The sequence below is a fragment of the Cygnus olor genome, chromosome 4 (assembly GCF_009769625.2).
Source record: "Cygnus olor isolate bCygOlo1 chromosome 4, bCygOlo1.pri.v2, whole genome shotgun sequence".
Lineage (NCBI taxonomy): Eukaryota > Metazoa > Chordata > Aves > Anseriformes > Anatidae > Cygnus > Cygnus olor.
Window position 1 is genome coordinate 54,417,496 of NC_049172.1, and position 17,944 is coordinate 54,435,439.

A 17,944-nucleotide genomic window follows, 5' to 3' on the forward strand; every position below is an offset into this window, starting at 1 on the left:
ACTTCTTTCAGTACTTGGCTGGAGTCATTGTACTGCACAGTGTTGCTTGTAACTTACCATAAAAGCTACCCGTGTATTTCGCTTCATTTCATATACTTCACATTTTTTCTTCTTCCCCTCACAGCTACTGAGGCCCTTAGATCAACCATTGATACAAGACGATATATTCTATGTTCTTTGCCTTAACACAGGCATGTTTTGTCATGCAAGTCTACCAAAACACAGAGCGTCGTATCTTCACAAATGAGGAGAATAAACTTTGTTGAAAACTGGCTTACTACTCAGTTACTGAGCTAAACCAAAAATGATTCTTGTCCCTTTGTAAACTGAAATTAATCACAACCATAGCTTTATTGTTCAGGAAGCAGCAATTCACTATTACTATACACACTTAAATGATCAGCATGACAGAAGACAGTGTTAATGGGGAACTAAAATCAGCTAAGCTGCAGGAACAAAAAAAAAAAGTTACTGAGAAAAGGCAGAAATTAAGAGGAAATGTGACTGAATGATAGATGGGAAATACACTGTTATAGGTATACAACAGATAAGCCCTCATTCTGCTGCTTTCCACTTACATCCCCAGGACCCACCCTGCAGAACCCCACCAGCTCTAGTCTCAGACGTGGTACTGCTCCCCGCAGCATCACTTGTAGAGGCTTCCTCAGAAAATGAAACAGCATGCTGCAAGAGCAGTGCTACATTTCTAAGATCCTAAAAATCACATGAAAAGAGATAAAACATTCCTTCAACTAGAAATGTGTTCTGGATAAGACACTCAGCATACCTATCCTGTATTCTAATCCTTACCTCCAACTCTAACGGAATGTGCTTATTTAATTGGAGTCTTGAGTCTGGTGACTACATTAATGAAACTGAAGAATTGCTGTATTCATAATAGCTTGTGAAACTTTAAGGAAACAGAATTGCATCTAGTTAAGAGGAGCTACAATAATTAGTATGGATGGCAGAGAAGCCGGTTTAATTAAATAAAATCTAACCTGATTTACAGTGACAGCAAATCTGTGAAGCTGGCAGTTCCGAACAACAAGAATGTCACGCAGGCAAATTCCAGCTTCCAGGCTGCTGCTACAGATGAATGGATTAGCTGAATGACATTCTTCTAGCAGACAATGTGAGACAGGAGCTGCGAGACGAGCTTTATGCACCTTCTAATGGTAATTCAGATGCTTATGAAATCCAAATGATAGCCCACAACAAACTGTGGTCATGAAACTGTATCTGCAAAAACGTAAGCCAAGACATAAAAATAATAACCCTAAGCTCATCTCCAGTGTTCAATCAACCACAAAAGTGGCATTGTCTCAAGTTAGACAGTGTCTTGGTGAACCCACACCTTTCCTACAGGTGCTAGCTCTTGCTGACTGCTGCCTCATAAGCCAGTCCACCGCCACGCTCTCCTTCCTACCTGTCCTGCACTTTGCCTCAGCTGCAGAGTTAACCTTTTGTCAGTGCTCGTGATTAGAAAGCTGATCTGAAATTCGTTTTATTTTTTTCTTAACTACTTTTAGGTAGAAGACAGGCTCTTTCTGACGTGCTGTATAGGCAATGAAAAACGACAGCTGGCTCCAGTGGGTTTAGACCTGCTGGAGACCCTTAGAAACCAGATGCTTTGACGAGGCTGAACGCTGAGCTGAGACCACCGTCAGGGCCCTCCAGCTCTCTGTGCATCCCCAGTACAGTTCTGAGGACAGCACCGAATTAGCCACGTACACATTTACAGCCTTTCTGCCAAATAATAGGCAATCACTGTTTAAGCAGGACTGTTTGTGTGAGGTGTGATTCCTGAAGGCTTGCAGCTCAGTCAAATCACTGCCAATTTTCATTACAGTACTCCAGGGTGCTGCTTCTCAGTGTGAACTATTTCCATGCTGAAGTCTGACCTTCAAACACAAGCTGTTTTCCTATTAAAGTCACTTTTATTTTTAATAGGGAAAGTACATATTACATTCTCATGTTAGTAAACAGATGATGTGTATGTACAAACAGTTGCCGAACATTAATCTCTGGGATAAAATATGTCATGGAAAATCGCCCAGCTGAAGATAATTCCAAAACATACATGGAAGCGAACAGGAGTTAACACTGAAGCCCTGTGAAAGGGCCTGTTTGAAAGCACCAGATATTCTGCCCTCAGAGTGCAGACTGCCCAGCCTCTCTTCTCGCTGATGGTTGTACTGGTCAGAGTCGAGCCACAGCGATGAAAAGGCTGCTTCATGTGCATGGGCTGCAGTCCCACCACGACTTCCATCCAACCAAGGCTTGACACAGCTCCGTAAGGACGTTGCTCACCATCCTGTTACCATGTGTTTGCACGGTATCGTTACACCTCTGGTCACCCAGGGGAGAGCTGCTTGCTCCTTGTATACACCAAAGAAACAATTCCCGTGTCATTTCTCTGTGCTCGGTGTCCCAACGCTTTGCAGTGCATCGGTACAGAAGCTTGAGTGGAGATCCTGACCTCACTTCTTTCACAGCCTACTTCTTCGCTAGCTTAGTTGCTGGTGTAAATGCACACAAATAGGTTTATTTTAACACAATGCTGGGATCTGTTGTGCATCCACAGAGGTCTGAAACCCTGGAGGAGCAGAGGACATCTTGTAAGCAGTCCTGAATGCATATACACTAAGAAACCTATCTATCCTCTTCCTTGAAGTATTCTAAATGCTTAGATTTGCTGGGTGGGTAGGATGGATTCTTGCCTTGGGATTTTTTAAATGCATTACGTTATTAAAAATGTGCGTTTTATAACCTTTGTCTACTAACTGCAGTGAGAATTTCTGTACAAGAATTATCTAAGGATATGATGCAAATAAGGTTAAAAATTACTTAGCAGCAATACCAAGCAAGAAAGTGGCTGCCAAACCTCTTAATGCTAGTATGCTCTTGTCACATACAACTATTCAACTGAATTATTCCTTTTAAACTGCCTTTTTTTTTTTTTTTTTTTTTTTACTAATACTGCACAATAGCATTGTGTATTACCCCTGTAACTAAAAGCTTTGAATACCAATAGGTAACAAATGTCCCTAAATATTATGGAAACCTTGTATCTGAAAATAATACCATAATAATGAGTCATTTGCATTTCTATAGTGCCTTTCATCTGAGAATCTCAGAGCACTTTGCAAACAATGAGTTTGAATCATGTAGCTGCTAAGAGAGGGAAAAATGACTTGAGTTTCCCAGCACCCTGACTTCCTAGAAAATTAACTCTAAACACTGTTGACATTTGGTTCCTTTGGGATTTCTGTGTCTAGAGAACATTACAATAGGCATCCAAAGCTCCTCAAGACTCTGTTTAGGTAGACTGGGAAGGGAACAGATTGGTCTAGGTTATTTCTTCCAGCGTCCCTTTCCCAAACACCACCACCAAGCTTCAGGTCTCTACCTTCAGGTCTCCAAAAAGGGAAATGAGAAACTGGACAGACTGAAGGCCATCCGTTAACCAAACTAAAAACCGCAACGGATTGCAACTCTCCAAATTCTGACTAGCAAAACAGTGCAACACTACTGCAGCGTTGCACACCGCTGCTTGTCCTAACATGGCCTGATGGTGGGTGCAGAATGGGTTAGCGCTCTAGCCACCTGGCTATTGTATAATAACATTGGTGGCATCTCCCTTTCCTCAACCTTCACAGTTCTTAAAAAATAAATAGAAATACAACAGTAGGCTGAGCATTCGAGCCAAAAGGAATGGCTACTTGGCTTCAAGTCAGTAGAAGTAATGGAAAACAACATTAAACTAGCAAGTAATACTGAAATGTGTCTCTCAGTTAAGAAATGACAAGGTTGAGCCTACAAATTTGTGATCAACATCAGAATGTATTAGCTCTTCTTTTTTAGCCCCACATCAAACAATGGCCCTTTTTACTGAGATGCAGTTTTTAAACATATTTGTTTGAAATTTTCCCTTCTATCAGTTCTGTGACATGACAAATTTAAAACATATATAGAACATTTATTTATTAATTTTTAAAATATACACTTTAATAGTTGGCTACACTTCACAGTGACTTCTTATAGAATACCTTACATCTTGACTGTTAATGTGATTAACCAGTGCCACCTATTGGCTTAGCAATTACACCCAGCTGTCAATATATATGTATTAAAAAAGGAGGCAATTAGTAAAATAAAAGAGGTCACGACCCATGTTAAAATACAGAATTTAGGGGAAATATCAGTATGGAATTCACATGACAGAAGGGAAAAGTTGTTCCTACATCCAAATACCAGTAGTCTTTCAACACAAATATACATATTATTCACCAAGATAATTTTCCAATGTAAAACAAATGTTATTTTCTGAGAGTTCTAAGTTTTGTTATGGGTGTAATATGCTTACACGCAACAAATTTGGAGCCTGATCCAAAGGTCAGTGAAGTTAATGGAAAGATCTGTTAGTCTCAGTGAATCCTAAATGAGGTTCTATACTTGTGGCACGAATTGGAATGCAGCACCTTTTGATGTCTTACTGGCTCCCGTAGAGTTTGGATTAAACCCTTTGATTCATAAAAAAAAAAGTAAATAAACATGAAATCTAGTGGGTATGGTATTGGTGAGGACTCTGAAGCTGAGTTTTATCCTTACAACCAACCTCACATTAACCCTGGGGGTCAGAGCTGCCCTTCCATGTTCTTAAAGTAAAGAGAAAAAAAAAAAGAGGCTGCCCAGCAATCCTTTCCAGACTGCGCAAACAGTTCCTGGATTGTAGCTTGGGTGCCTGAGCATCCTTACATCCCTCAGAAATGACGTGTAGCGAACCGTGCAAATGCAAATATTTGCACGCAGATGCCAAAGCACAGTGGGAGCTTTAGCAGCACCATGGGCTGAAGGCAGAATCTCTCCAGGAGGGAGAATGCTGCATTCTGCAAACTGCGCAAGTGGAAGAATTCAACAAAATCTAATTCTTTCATTTAATAATGCAAACTAGGAAAGGCTCTTGAAAACATGACAATTTACAAGCAATTATTGTCATACAATTAAATGATGTGACAGGAGAAACTGAAGACACAGCACATTTAGAGACACCAAAATTAAGTCTGAAAATTACCTCTGCAGAACACCAAAGCTTATTACAACTAAGCAGTGGAAAACAGCAAAGCCTGCAAGGACTTTTTTTTTTTGCAGCTATAATCAAAATTAATGTCAAAGAAAAACTTCTGAAATCTAAAAGAGGATCTCTGAATGAGCTGCGCAAAGCTGCGTAGCAGAACATATACAAAGGACCAGTGCAGTAACAAAGATATATGCAAAAATCCAACTCATTCATCATAACAAAAAAAGTTATGGAATTACCTATAAAACAGGAAAAAAATGCTGTACAATACTAGAAAATGTTTTAAACAATTAAGTTGTGTGTGCAGTGGTAGCTGTACTGTTTCTTTCTGCCATCACTAGACCCAAGAGAAACCGATCAGGCTATGTTACCGAAGCGCTTGAGGGAAGGATGTGGTGGCGATCGATATGACCCCGGGATCTCACAGACATTTAGTCTCCTCACCACCCTGCAGATTCAAGTGTTGGAGGCAAACAAAATACTATGTTGCAGGGTTTGGGAAGGCATGAAACAGGAGAGCCATAAAAACAACAAAACCAAAACCAAGTGAAAGCAAGGCCCACACATACATTTCAAGGTACAGACCAGTACAGGCCCATTAAGCACATCTCGTTTTGAAGAAATTCCAATAAATGCTCCTGCGTGGCTTTACACCTGGCACCATGAAGCTATGGACGAGCCCTGTGAAGCCGTTGGTAAAGCTGCGCCCCTCTTCTCTGAACTTGTTCCTCAGGTTGGAGAAAACGGCCGTGCCCTGGGTCACTACAACATGGCTGCAGTCTGGTGGGCCAGCTGGGAAAGCCTGGTGGACAAATGTAGCCAACTGTGGGGCTTTGACAGTGATGGGCGCTGAGATACCCACATAAGTGACACTCACTACTGGGGAGCTAGGCCTACATCAATAAAGCAGGAGTTTTCTCTCTGCAGCAGTTCTTTTCTTAATACTACGCAGAGAGGACTATCAAGTAACATCACAGCACATTAAGAGCAGCACGTGGCTGCGGCAGAAGCAGTTACTGAAGAAGAAGAAACTACCCGACGCTGCCGGCAAGGGAGAGCATCTGCAAGAGAGCAGGCCTGGGTGAGAGGAGGGGTGCCAAAATTCAACCACGCCTTGTCTAGAGGAGAGCATCTCCATGGATTTGTCCCGCCCTTGCACACAGACAGGTTCTGCCGTGCCACAGCCACCCCCGTGGCAGTGCTGTATGACAGCGCCCAGCTTTGAGGCCGAGGAGAGAACTCCAGGCAGGGCCTACAGCAGAAGCCACCAAGACCCAGGACCCCGCACAGCTGCCTCCCTCCGACATGGGGTGCAAGCCCCCAAAGGCACCCAGCGACTGACAGACACAGCAGGGTGGACTGACTTCTTCTGCCCCTGTTCCCCCTTCCCGATTCTCATGATTCATCTAAGCATGATCTTTTGCGAAGGTTATGTAATCTAACCGGAAGGGCTGTTTTTAATAATTTTTCTAATGCATCTATTTTTATGATTCCACTATCTTTGTGACTCGATTTTGTTTCCTCCCTGATTTTATTAATTTTTCTTGCTACCCACAGTTAGTTGATGACTTATTAAGATAACAGCAAATTTGTACGTTAATAATCTTGAGTTAGCAATTGAAAAAGAACAACACACGTACCAATCACTTGCTCCTTTTGAGAAGATGTAATCAAAACAACTAAGTTCAACTTCTCGCAAACACCTCCCAAAGGTTTTTACCTTTCACAAGTGTGATATAGAATATAACAATTGAAGAACATCCAGAGGTGGCATACCAAGTTAATTACTTGGTGACCAAACTCCAGGCTGCCTTCCAAACTAGTGCTTTGGAATGACTTTAGCTGTCTTTCCCAGCTTTTTGCTTTTATTTTGAAAATAATGATATGAATATTAACTATTATTCTTACAGAGGGGAACTTGAAAGTACTCAGAGTGTATTTTTCACAATGGTTTGTTTGCAGGAAGTCAAGGGGACGTAAAGAAGGCACACGGATGGTTATGCCTCAGAGCACACAGGTTGGTGCGTTCAGTCCCTCTGCTGCTACGGGGATTTTGTGCCCCCCCCCACGACATCGTAACTGCGCTGCAGCAGGAATGTCATGCAGCACGTTCAGTGCACCATGTAACGCAAATTCAAGTTTTCTACTAAGCCCCTTTGTGTCAAAATGATGTGAGTGTAAATGTTATGTTTCCCATACGGAAAACAATCCCATTAACTAACAATCTGTGCAGAAGTATAAGAAAGACAAGCGAAGGCATTGTAATCCAAAAGTCCTTTGAGACAGGAAAACCATTACAAACAGAAGGAGTTCTGAAAGAAACGCAGCAGTTAGCGCTGAGATGCACACCGACCTATTCACACGGAATATTCTGACCGGGGAATTTTGATGGATGCTACCCCATGAGCCACGATGACCTTTAAAGGAGGATAAAGATCTTTTATGATGCTATACTCTCAATAGCAGTGTGGAAGATGGTTGAAAGGATGGACTCGACTTCATTTCCATTTCTAGCACTGCCAGACACTAACGGTCTTCAACACAACCTATGAAGGTGTTTGTACCTTGGCCACAGAATAGATGAAAAGACAATGTGCAAGTCATACTTTCCTTCTGCATCCACATATGGTTAACCACAATCTAGCCCACAACTTGGGATCTCATATCTTTTATTTGAAATGATTCTGAATTTGCATAATGACTATGAGGAACCGACTGTGGTATTAATGCTAGAATAATACACCAGCGGTGGAAGTGCTCAATGGAATTACATAGTATTATGCACAGTTGATTATAGAAAGCATAAACCAGAAAATCCATAATTAAAACAGGTGGTGTCTAAGGAGATCATTTTTACCTCTTTTCTAAAGGAAGGAAGAATACATGATGATCTCTCTTATACACCCATCTTCCATTGTCTTTTGAAAAAATGTTTTTAACTCATTGACTGACATTAAACAGGCCTGACAAAATGATATGAATCCCAAATATTATGAGGATTCTAGATAAGAACAGATAATCAGCTAAATATGAGAAATCCTGTAAATGAGTCTCCTACTCCCATTCGTAAATGAACCCATCAAAGGAAAAGCAGTAACAGGAGCTATTATTCAAAAATGCCTCAATTGAGGGAAAGCTTCACCTGAAACATGCACTCCACTGCAGGACATACATCTGTGGTAAAATAACCTTTATGGCAGATTATTGCTTTATATTATTATCTATATTTTGCTCGGAAGCATAGAGCAGCTTCCTGACACGGCAAAATAATGAACAGGCAGGAACTGGATTTGAAAAATTTATGAATAATGACATTCACTAGTGAAAGCTAATGAAATTCATTGCAGGCAAGGAAATTTTCAGGGAATTTTTTATCTTTGGTAGTTTTTATTGACTAATGAGCTTATTTTCTGCCTGTATATGTCACTATAAGCACTACCAGTAGTGCTATGGAAGAAACAGTGCAGCTGTACACTGCATAGTCCATTTTCCCGTGTGTTTCCTTAACTGGTATGGAGACGGTGGAGCTGTCGTGAAAAGTTAGACCATCTTCTGTGAGGAATGGCACAGGTATGTTTGAACCTGCCGCAGGCTGGAGGAGAAATCCAAAGGCCACAAGAGGTCCCTTCCAGCCTCCTCTTCCAGGATTTGCAAAACAATAAATAGCTGCATAACAAAAGAACTGCCTGGGGTCCTCTGTCCTCTGCCTGGGGTCCTCTGTCCTCATAACAGAGGTCCTTTGACCCCTGATACGGTGCTGTGGTCGTATTTCTGGTTAAAATGGCATGTCATTTAACTCAACTGCATTCATTTTGCTCAGCAAAGAATGCTTAATTCTTTATAATCCCATGTTGTAAATAACTTGTATTTCAAAGTAAATCGTCATACAGACTTTGCTACTGCCTTGATATGCCAAATACAGGATTACATAAATAGAAATGCTTCAACAACATCGCATAAATCTTCATCACTTTTAAATGTAATCCAATGAATATATAAGTAAATCAAGACCATTACCAAACAATAATGGGATTTCATCATTCTCCTAACATTTACCAGTAACTAAAAAGGAATCTGAGAACCAAAAAGAAAGCCACTGCTTACTGTTCACTGGTCTCAGTGTCTGAGCTATTGCAAATATGATGGGGTGGAAAATGAAGAAGAAAAACAGCTGTTTTCTTCAGAAAAAATAACTTAGTCTTGCCAGAACAATATAGACTATTCTCTATGATGCTAGCCACCAGGATTATTTATCAAGGAAGAAAATATTTTCCCTCTGATTTCTAGAATTCACGCGGCCTTTATTAAACCACAGCAGGTATGAAAAAATAAAAAGACGCATCCTTCATTTTAAGGAAAGCATTTATAAAGCAGTCACACATGATTTATGTTATGTTTGACGATCACGGTAAGGCAAGATCCTCCAGATGTCACCTGCTGGCACAGGAAGGTGAGGAAAACTGTTAGTAACAAAATAACCCCTAGATTTGATTCTTAGGACACACAGGACTCCTTTAGATTAGACTCTGTACCTTAGACTCCTGACATTATTGAACACTGTCATTTCCTTATTTATTTCTTAGTATGGCTCCATTTTCATATATGGAAATAAGAACATTCAGATAACGAGGTCTTCACAATTAACCTCGCTCCCCGTGTAAAGATAGACAAAAATGGATCATTTACAATGATGCTTGTGGAAAGAATTACTCTCTTAGGGAGATTTGTTTTTAGGTACGCCTACTCCACAGATATTTCCACTTCTGTATTTTGAGATCTCTTTGGCTGAATATGCACTGCCATGCTCGTACAAAATTCACACTGAAGTGAGTAGGGTAAGGCATTTCAGTGAGCAACAGACTGTTTCAAAACTTCCAACATTTCAAAGGTTGTTGCTAACACCAAGACTATTGACTAATTAGTGAAACAATTAGACAAACTCATGGAAGCAAAGGATCTCACGGATTATTAAACACAAAGATCTTTGTCATTTTGTCCCTGTGATCTCATTTTCTTCTGTTGTGCATCTGAAACCGTCAGGAAGAATAGCAGGCTCCATTGGGCTCGCTATGTCTGACCTTACTGCATTTGCTTCTTGTTTATCTTAGAATAGCTGATGTGCATAACTACAAACATGGATAAATTCTCTCATCAATGAGTATTAAACCCACGTGGTTATTTGATGGCTCTCCATCTTAAAAGAAATCTCAGTCTAATAAAATCCAGTCAGTGAGATCACTTGTGAATACATGTGCAAACTGAGGCAGTGTCAGGGCTTCTGTTACATTCACCCTAAAGTGCCTATGTTGCACGGTCAGGCACCAGGCTTGTAGAACACAAATAAACAATACTAACTAGCAGATAATATATATTGGGACCACTATCCTAAAGAAGGGGTTTAGAGGGTTTGCACAAAACATTGAGTTTGCCATTGATTTTTAAATTTGTGCTTCTTTATGCTTCCGAATGCCTATTTGGTACTTTTATAAAGTGCGTGCTGTGGCTTCTAAGAAATGCAACTGCTCTGTAATAAATAACATGAACACATTTAAGGGTCTAGGCATCAGCACTGCCTGGCCCAGAGGCAACGCTACAGCTGGGGAGTTGCTTGAAATGAAGGCTGTCCAGACAGGGCTCTCAGTCATTAATTCTCATTTCATCTTAATGTTCTGTAAAAATGTTACTCATTATAGACTCTAAATATTCATCTAATAAATAACGTTGCTACGCATCATACATGCACTGCACTGAGGATGTGTCTCAATACCTGCTTCAGGAAGAGTAACAGAGGGCTGGCGGACAAAGCTGGAAGTTTACAATGCAGAGATGAGCCTTGTTTGATGAACCTAATTGCTATTAAGAGTGAGATGGACTCTATTAATAAACATTTTTGACTATTTAACCATACTACAGGTGTGTGTTACTATACTGAAGACTGCAGCTATGCCACCCAAGCAAGCAAACACTATGAGCAGGTTGTACAATCCCATTTTCCAGTCTTCGACAATTTGAAATCTCATCTCTTCAGCTATGTGATGAGTCCCAATGGCTGATATGCAACAGCATGGCTCTGGATTAAGTCCTGTGTGAAGTCCTACCATTTCCTAGTCTTTCCTCCTTGATAAATCTAGTGTGTAAAAAAGACTTTCTTCTTGAGATCCGGATTCTGCACAGGAATGACTGCAGCTGACCAGTAACAACGTCTGTGCAGCGCAGCATCTCGTCTCTGAGAACGGGTCTCAGGGGGTGCTCACAGAGGTAGTTTAAGAGCAGGTGGATGAGGGACAGGTGATCGTGGTGGTGTCGGGGTGTTACAAGAGGGGTGTGCAGCACATCTCATTGCCTGATGCAGTGGCACGCACACCACAGCCTGCAAGGACTCGGGGCTCCCTCCACAGTACCCTGCTGCACTCCCCACTTTCCGCTGCCACTGATTTAGCCCTACTCCTCTTTTGGCTAAAGATTTTGGAAGTAAGAGCCTCTCTCTGATACAAGACCTAAATTAATAAGATTAGCATCAGGCCAGTGGAGTTATTTTAGAGTTGCACTGGTACAACCATGATTAAATTGGGTTTTCTAATTCTATCTGTTATTCTTCTTTAATTAAAATTCCAGTAAGGGGATAAAGCAGCTGTCTTGAACCCCACTGCCTGCATTAAAAACTGCCAGAATTTTCTGTATTCCTTACATATGACTGTCTACAACTACATTATATCTACCACATTCAGTATATAAAAACCTTAAATTATTGGTGGCTAAATATTGGCAGTGTATTATGACTGCAGCCTGAAAGGATATCCTATCAGAAAACACCCAGATGAAAAATTCAAAGAAATTTCCATTGTTTCACATGAAAAAACCTACTGTCATAGCTTGAGTTAGAAGCTCAGTAACTTCTTGATCCGAAGTTTTCCTTCTGTAATAAGTATTTTAAAGGCTAATGTAGGATTTTGTCTTGTGTGTTCACACTTTGTGAACACGCGTTTGCCCACACAGACATATATGTAGGTTTACTAACCGGAGTTATTTCAGTGCATAGCTTCAGAGAGAAGACACCAAATGCCGCACCTGTTGCAATACACTGTTCTTGTCTTGGTGGGACATGAATCCCACCACAGAAGACATGTGGTCTCCTTAAAAGCAAGCCGTAGAAATCCTAGCTGGCCTGCTGCACAGCAGGCTGCTGCTCAGCTGAAGGCCACCGCGCTGCTCCTGGCCGGGCAGCAGAGGAGCTGCTTGGTGCGGACCAGGAAAGGCAACGTGATGCTGCCTGCGCATCGCTGCCTCTTGTCTCCTGCCAGGTCTTGCACCTTGCTGGGGGAGAGGCTCACAGCAACAGCTCCACTCCGTACTGCTGTTGTCCATCAACTAACGTAGTATTTGCGGTATTAGTATCACGTGGAAATTGCACCTGCGTTTCATATTCCCTCGCTCTACTTACATACTGCGTGAAGAATACAGGGGCCTCAAGCTCCTCGTCACCTGTCATGGCAAGGGTGACTGTTCTGCTCAAGAGCAGGGCAGGCTCCTACACACGTCTTGACTGCGCTGTATTCTTGTTTAATAAAAGGATGCGGGCATACAATACATAGAACTAATCATGCAAAGATATCTGAAGAAATAAAATGGTATTAGTAAAGTTACAAAGTAAGAAAAGAAATGGTAGGTTCTGCTCTGTTTTAATATGATTTTTTCAATGGCACAAAAAATGGTTATAGAACCTAAGTTGTAAATGCATACAAACCTGAAGGTTTACAAGTGTACTTCTGGATAAAATCTAAACTCCTCTGTAAGGCTCTTACTGCTACAATAGCATTTAACACAACCCAGTCTGTTCTTCAGTATTGCTAGTACTACAACGGTGAGTGTTGCCTTTTGAACATAAATACCCAGTTCTCATGTGCTAGCAGCAAGTTTGAAAACTGCCCACAGCACTGAGGTTTGTGTTTTTGTACATACATTCATACGATTTTATACACTTTATATGATTCCATAGAAAAAGAAATGCTAAGTGTTTTTTAATGTATTTAAATAACTGTCATGCAGTTAAAAATGTTACGTCCTGTTTATTTTTGTTTTGTTTGTTTGTTTTTTACCTAGGTGGGGTAAATACCTAATGTAAACTTTTGGAGCTCACAATATCAGATGCTGCTTAGCAGGAAAATGACTGGTTTTCTGGTAGTTTTGCTCAGCAAAAGATTGCCTAGTACTGAGTCTGGTTCAGATGTACCTGCCCTGCCTTGCAAAAGGAGTTACAGCCAATGTGAGACTTGGTCCTACAACCAAAAGGAAAGTCAGACCTTGCTTTCTGCTCAACTATGCTGACAACAAAGGTGGTTCTGTGGCATAAGAGGAAAGAGAGAAAAGTTCGCATAGAAGTAGAAATACTGAAAATGGCCAGCTTTTTTCCAAGCTTACTGAACTGTAGGTGTCTGACCACTGGGTCTCTTTACGTAAGGCATACTTCAATCAGGGCTTGTACCAAAACCAGATACTTGAATCATGTTGCTCTCCTGAACACTGAGATATCTACCCAAGTTTGCCTTTAAAAGTGTTGATTTTTTTTTCCAAGTGTAGCTGGGTTTGTAGCTCTCAAACACTACAGTGATGTGTGTCACGTAAAACCATAAATAGGTACAAAGTTAGGTAACCAGAACTAACACTTAGCGTAAAAAAAGTCCTGGAGTTATTTGTCTCCACATCTCCGCAACACCTCCCTTGCAATTTCATACCCTTGAACATCTGTGTTTTAATTTAGCTAAGGAATAAATTCCACCCAGATTATATAAAATTGTCTTTATAAAAAGATCTTCATGCAACGTATCCAAGCAGGGACACCATATGGGATTTTGGGGCTGGACAAAATGGACCATCATTAATGGTATTATTCTGGCTTTGGAGTATTAACATTACCATTGCCTTAATTATATTTTTCTTAAGAGAAGCACAAGATTTCAGGTAAAAATGTCATAATGTGGCTGGAATATGCTAAGAATCAAAAGTTATACCTTTCTCTTATCACATATGGGAATTACATAGCAACTAAAGCAATCACAATTCTTCATCTGTTATGAGTTATCCACCCTTATGTTCATTAACAGTGAACCACAAATGCACACAACATTTTAGTTTTCCTTTCCTGTTTACATCAACGTGTAAAAATACACGTAATTCCTGCAAAGCAGCCTGTAACAATAGGTCCAAACAAAAACATTACTAAGACTCATTTCTGCAGTCATCAGTTATAGGAATGATCCTTGTCTAGTCAACAAAACTAACTGCAGGTGAGAATTTTGCCTTATGTATCACGAGAAAATACACAAATTGGGCACCGAACATTTGTGCTTTATTCCAACTAAGTGTTTTTCATATTAATACAATGTCCAGGATTAAGCATGTCACTGGAAAATAAGCCAAGTTGGACAACTTGTAATAACTCAAGAAACTCAAACTCATTCAATAGTGTAACACAAGGAAATCTCAGTCTAAGGGGAAACTGGTGAAGTTCAAAATGTATACGTTAGTTTTATACTGTTTGTACAATGGAGCCATTAAAAAACGATCGCAATCTATTATTACCCCTCCAACGTTATAAATAGTTTTAATATTTGAAACTTTAAATGGCCATGGGAGGAACAGAACCCATGAGCATAGCCTTTCTGTATTAGAAGGGCTTTTAAAACAAAGTTTGTTCACGATCTCAACACAATTGCTTCTGTTGCTACAGGCGAAATGTTTTGAAAAAGCAGCCTTGTCAAGACCCAGACGTTAATTGTCAAGACGCAGAAAAAAAGAAATTCTGTGCTGGAACTTATGAAGTATTCAGAGGCACTGCACAGAGAAGAGCGCTGTAATCAGCTGGAAGAATGGATGGAAAAGTCAGCATCCTTCCCACGTGAAGTGCTAGGTGCAAGTTAATCCCTACCTACCCTTTCAGGTAAGGGTGGCTGACACCACCTATGTCAGGACATATTCAGATGCTACGTGAAGGCATTATCAATCTGTCTTCCATGAAACCACCTGTGTGTAGGATTTGGTTTTACACACACCCCTCTTTAACGCATTCATTTCTCTCTGCTATATTTGTGTCTTCCCAGACATGAAAGGCTCCTTCCCAACTAAAACATAAAGAGCTTGAAGTAAAAAATGACTGATGTCTTAACTAATTGAAGCAATAACTAGACCCTAACTAGAACTAGCAAAGGGCTAACTTCCCTGCTGCCAGAAGAGCCACGAGGAGTTAAAATGATCTGAATTTGACTGTATGTCCCAATTCACAGGACTTCATTTCCAAAAGGGAAATCCCTAACTCTGCTGAAGGCGTCAGTTTCAACCAGGATTTGCATTACCTTCTACCCTCATATAATTTCTCAAAACAGCAAACTTTGTAACTTGATTTTCTGCTTCAAGCAGTGACAAGAGTCATCGGGATGGTCCGAATCCATATAGCACTGCTGTCACTGCTCAGCATAAGGGGGGGTTGTCTGGAAGTTTGCAGATTAAACATGAGCTGTACATCAGTGGAAGGCATCTCATAGGCACTACTGAGCAGTAAATAAACTGACATTAACTGATTGCCGTGACAGTCCACAGATTCCGACAGGAAACAGCAAAAGCACTTATTACAATCAGACGAATGTAACTTCCCCTCTCAGCTTGAAGCAACCAAAATATCTTACGACAAGTGATAGATATTTAAAGCAAAATCTTCAATGTCTCTTAGTCCAAAGATGTATTTAAAATATGCCTGATTGCTTATATCTACTGAAACAAGAAAACAAACCTATTTATATTCAAATAATAAAGGAGCCTTAATGTTTCTAAGGATCCAATCATCTTCAGTGATATGGAGAATGATTAATTAACGCCAACAATTTGAGCAAGAAAATATTGCTAATTGCTAGAGAAAAACACAGTTTGACTTATCTACAAAATTTGGTCTAGAAGACAAGAGGCTGTAAAATGAAGTAATTCTGTTCCTGTTAGTCATGCTCACTGTTGCTTTTTGTTTTTAAGGATTTCTGATCTATTTTTTAGGGATTTCTGTTCTATTTTACAAATAACCACTTTCCTAGTTGCATTATAAAAATATATTTAAGTCATACTAAGGTATGACCTTAAAGAACGGACCAAGCCCTGATTCATCAGAGTTCTCCAATATCCACTTATTAAACGGATGCAATTCAAGAGAGGTGTTATTTTAAGTCTGTGCAAAGTTGGAAGTCTTCCTGCGAGCGGCAGCAGTGTTAGTCCCTGAGCTCCTCCGGCACCGCCGCGCACAGCTGCCGATGGAGGTGGGGGGCTGGCAGCCCCCTCCTTCTGTCCTGCCACCCTCAGCGCCACGAGGAAGGGGCACCAAGGCACTGATGGGCTGAAAATTAACAAGGAAGGCTTCGGAGGCGTTTGCTGTAGCTCGAGCATGCTAGATGGTTTACTGAGTAGGAAGCATTTAACCTTTTTATTTCCCCCAACACTCTTGCATTTTGAACTCTTCACGGTTTTTTGCAAAGAGCACTTCTGCTTCCAAGTAGTTTACTAGATGATATCTAATTCCCACCGTAGACGACTTTTGCTTGTTTATCAATACAGTCTTTTCATAAGGTCACATGCAGTTAGTAATACTTCTGCGTCAGTGCTATCATTGATAATAAATAGTCATGGCTGCTCCTCATGCCTTGCAGCCCCTAATTCCTCACCCATGTGTCTCACTTTGGTAATTAAAATCCGTACCCACTCTGGAATTTCTATCCCACACTATCATTTCTAAAAGCAGGAGGAATGCTGCAGATAAAATTTTGGAAATGAGGGGTGTTGATCGCTGTGACCATGCGAGCCTACAAAGAAGCCAGTGCAAATAATTCTCAGGCGACTGAGTTATTTCCTACCTCTTAGGGTTTTTTCAGGTTAAAATTTGGAAATAACACCACCAGGGTAAAATCCTGCAAACGGATATAGATGGCTTGAAAACTCCACTTTCAGAACGAGTTTAGTGTTTTTTTAGCTTAGCAAGTATGCAGCCAACATACCAAGCTAACCTGACGATAAATGCCATTCACGTCAAATACGGAGGCACCGGCACCGTGGAGGGAATGCTGGCAGAAATCCCATCTCCAATGAGTAACATCCCGTCTAAAAATTCACACCAGTTTTCTTTCGGAGCCAATTAAACATTTTTTTCCCTGATTATCACCAGTTATATCTTTGCTTAGCTTGCAACAATGAGCTGCAAGCATTTTAATGCCCTCCTTAAAGGAAGGGCTCTTAAAGCACGCAGGGATCTCGGATACAAGAGCCGAGAGCAACTCGGGAGAGCTGGAGGTGTGGGATTAACTCAAGCCAGTGCGATGCCCACTTTTTTTGCTCATTGAAGTATTTGTGCCAAGGCAATTTTCACTTCAGAAATCAAACGTTTTTGTCATTGCAGGCATGATTTTCAGATCTGCGGTGTTTGCACAAAGGGTGACAGTGCTGTTGAATTAGAAGCGCTGGGGGGGACGGTGGTGGGTGGTGGTGTGAGAGAGAATTGTGAATACAGCCGGCTTATCTTTAGAGGCAAGAAATGTCAGAGGTGCCAACGCCTGATTTATGGTTTCCTCGCGCCGGGTGGCAATACGCTCCGGCAACTTCATCCTTACGAGTGGGACAACACCTCCGGGCCGCATGCAAACAGCCGGTACCACGGGCTAACCTTAAAAAGGGCTTTCAGCAGCAGGAGGGCTAATCAGTTGTAATATGTGACCCTGAATTTATGGCATTAGAACTGCTCTGTCCAAAAGAGCCTCCCCACCACCACCATCACCACAACCAGTAGCACCACCACAACCAGTACCATGACCATCACCACCACCACCACCACCACTA

General features: G+C 41.0%; 1 protein-coding gene across 1 annotated transcript in view; it reads right to left on the reverse strand.

Annotated features, from left to right (window-relative positions):
• NWD2 (NACHT and WD repeat domain containing 2) overlaps nucleotides 1–17,944 on the reverse strand; it is a 59,735-nt gene that overhangs the window by 41,392 nt on the left and 399 nt on the right. The gene's annotated exons all lie outside the window — the stretch shown is intronic.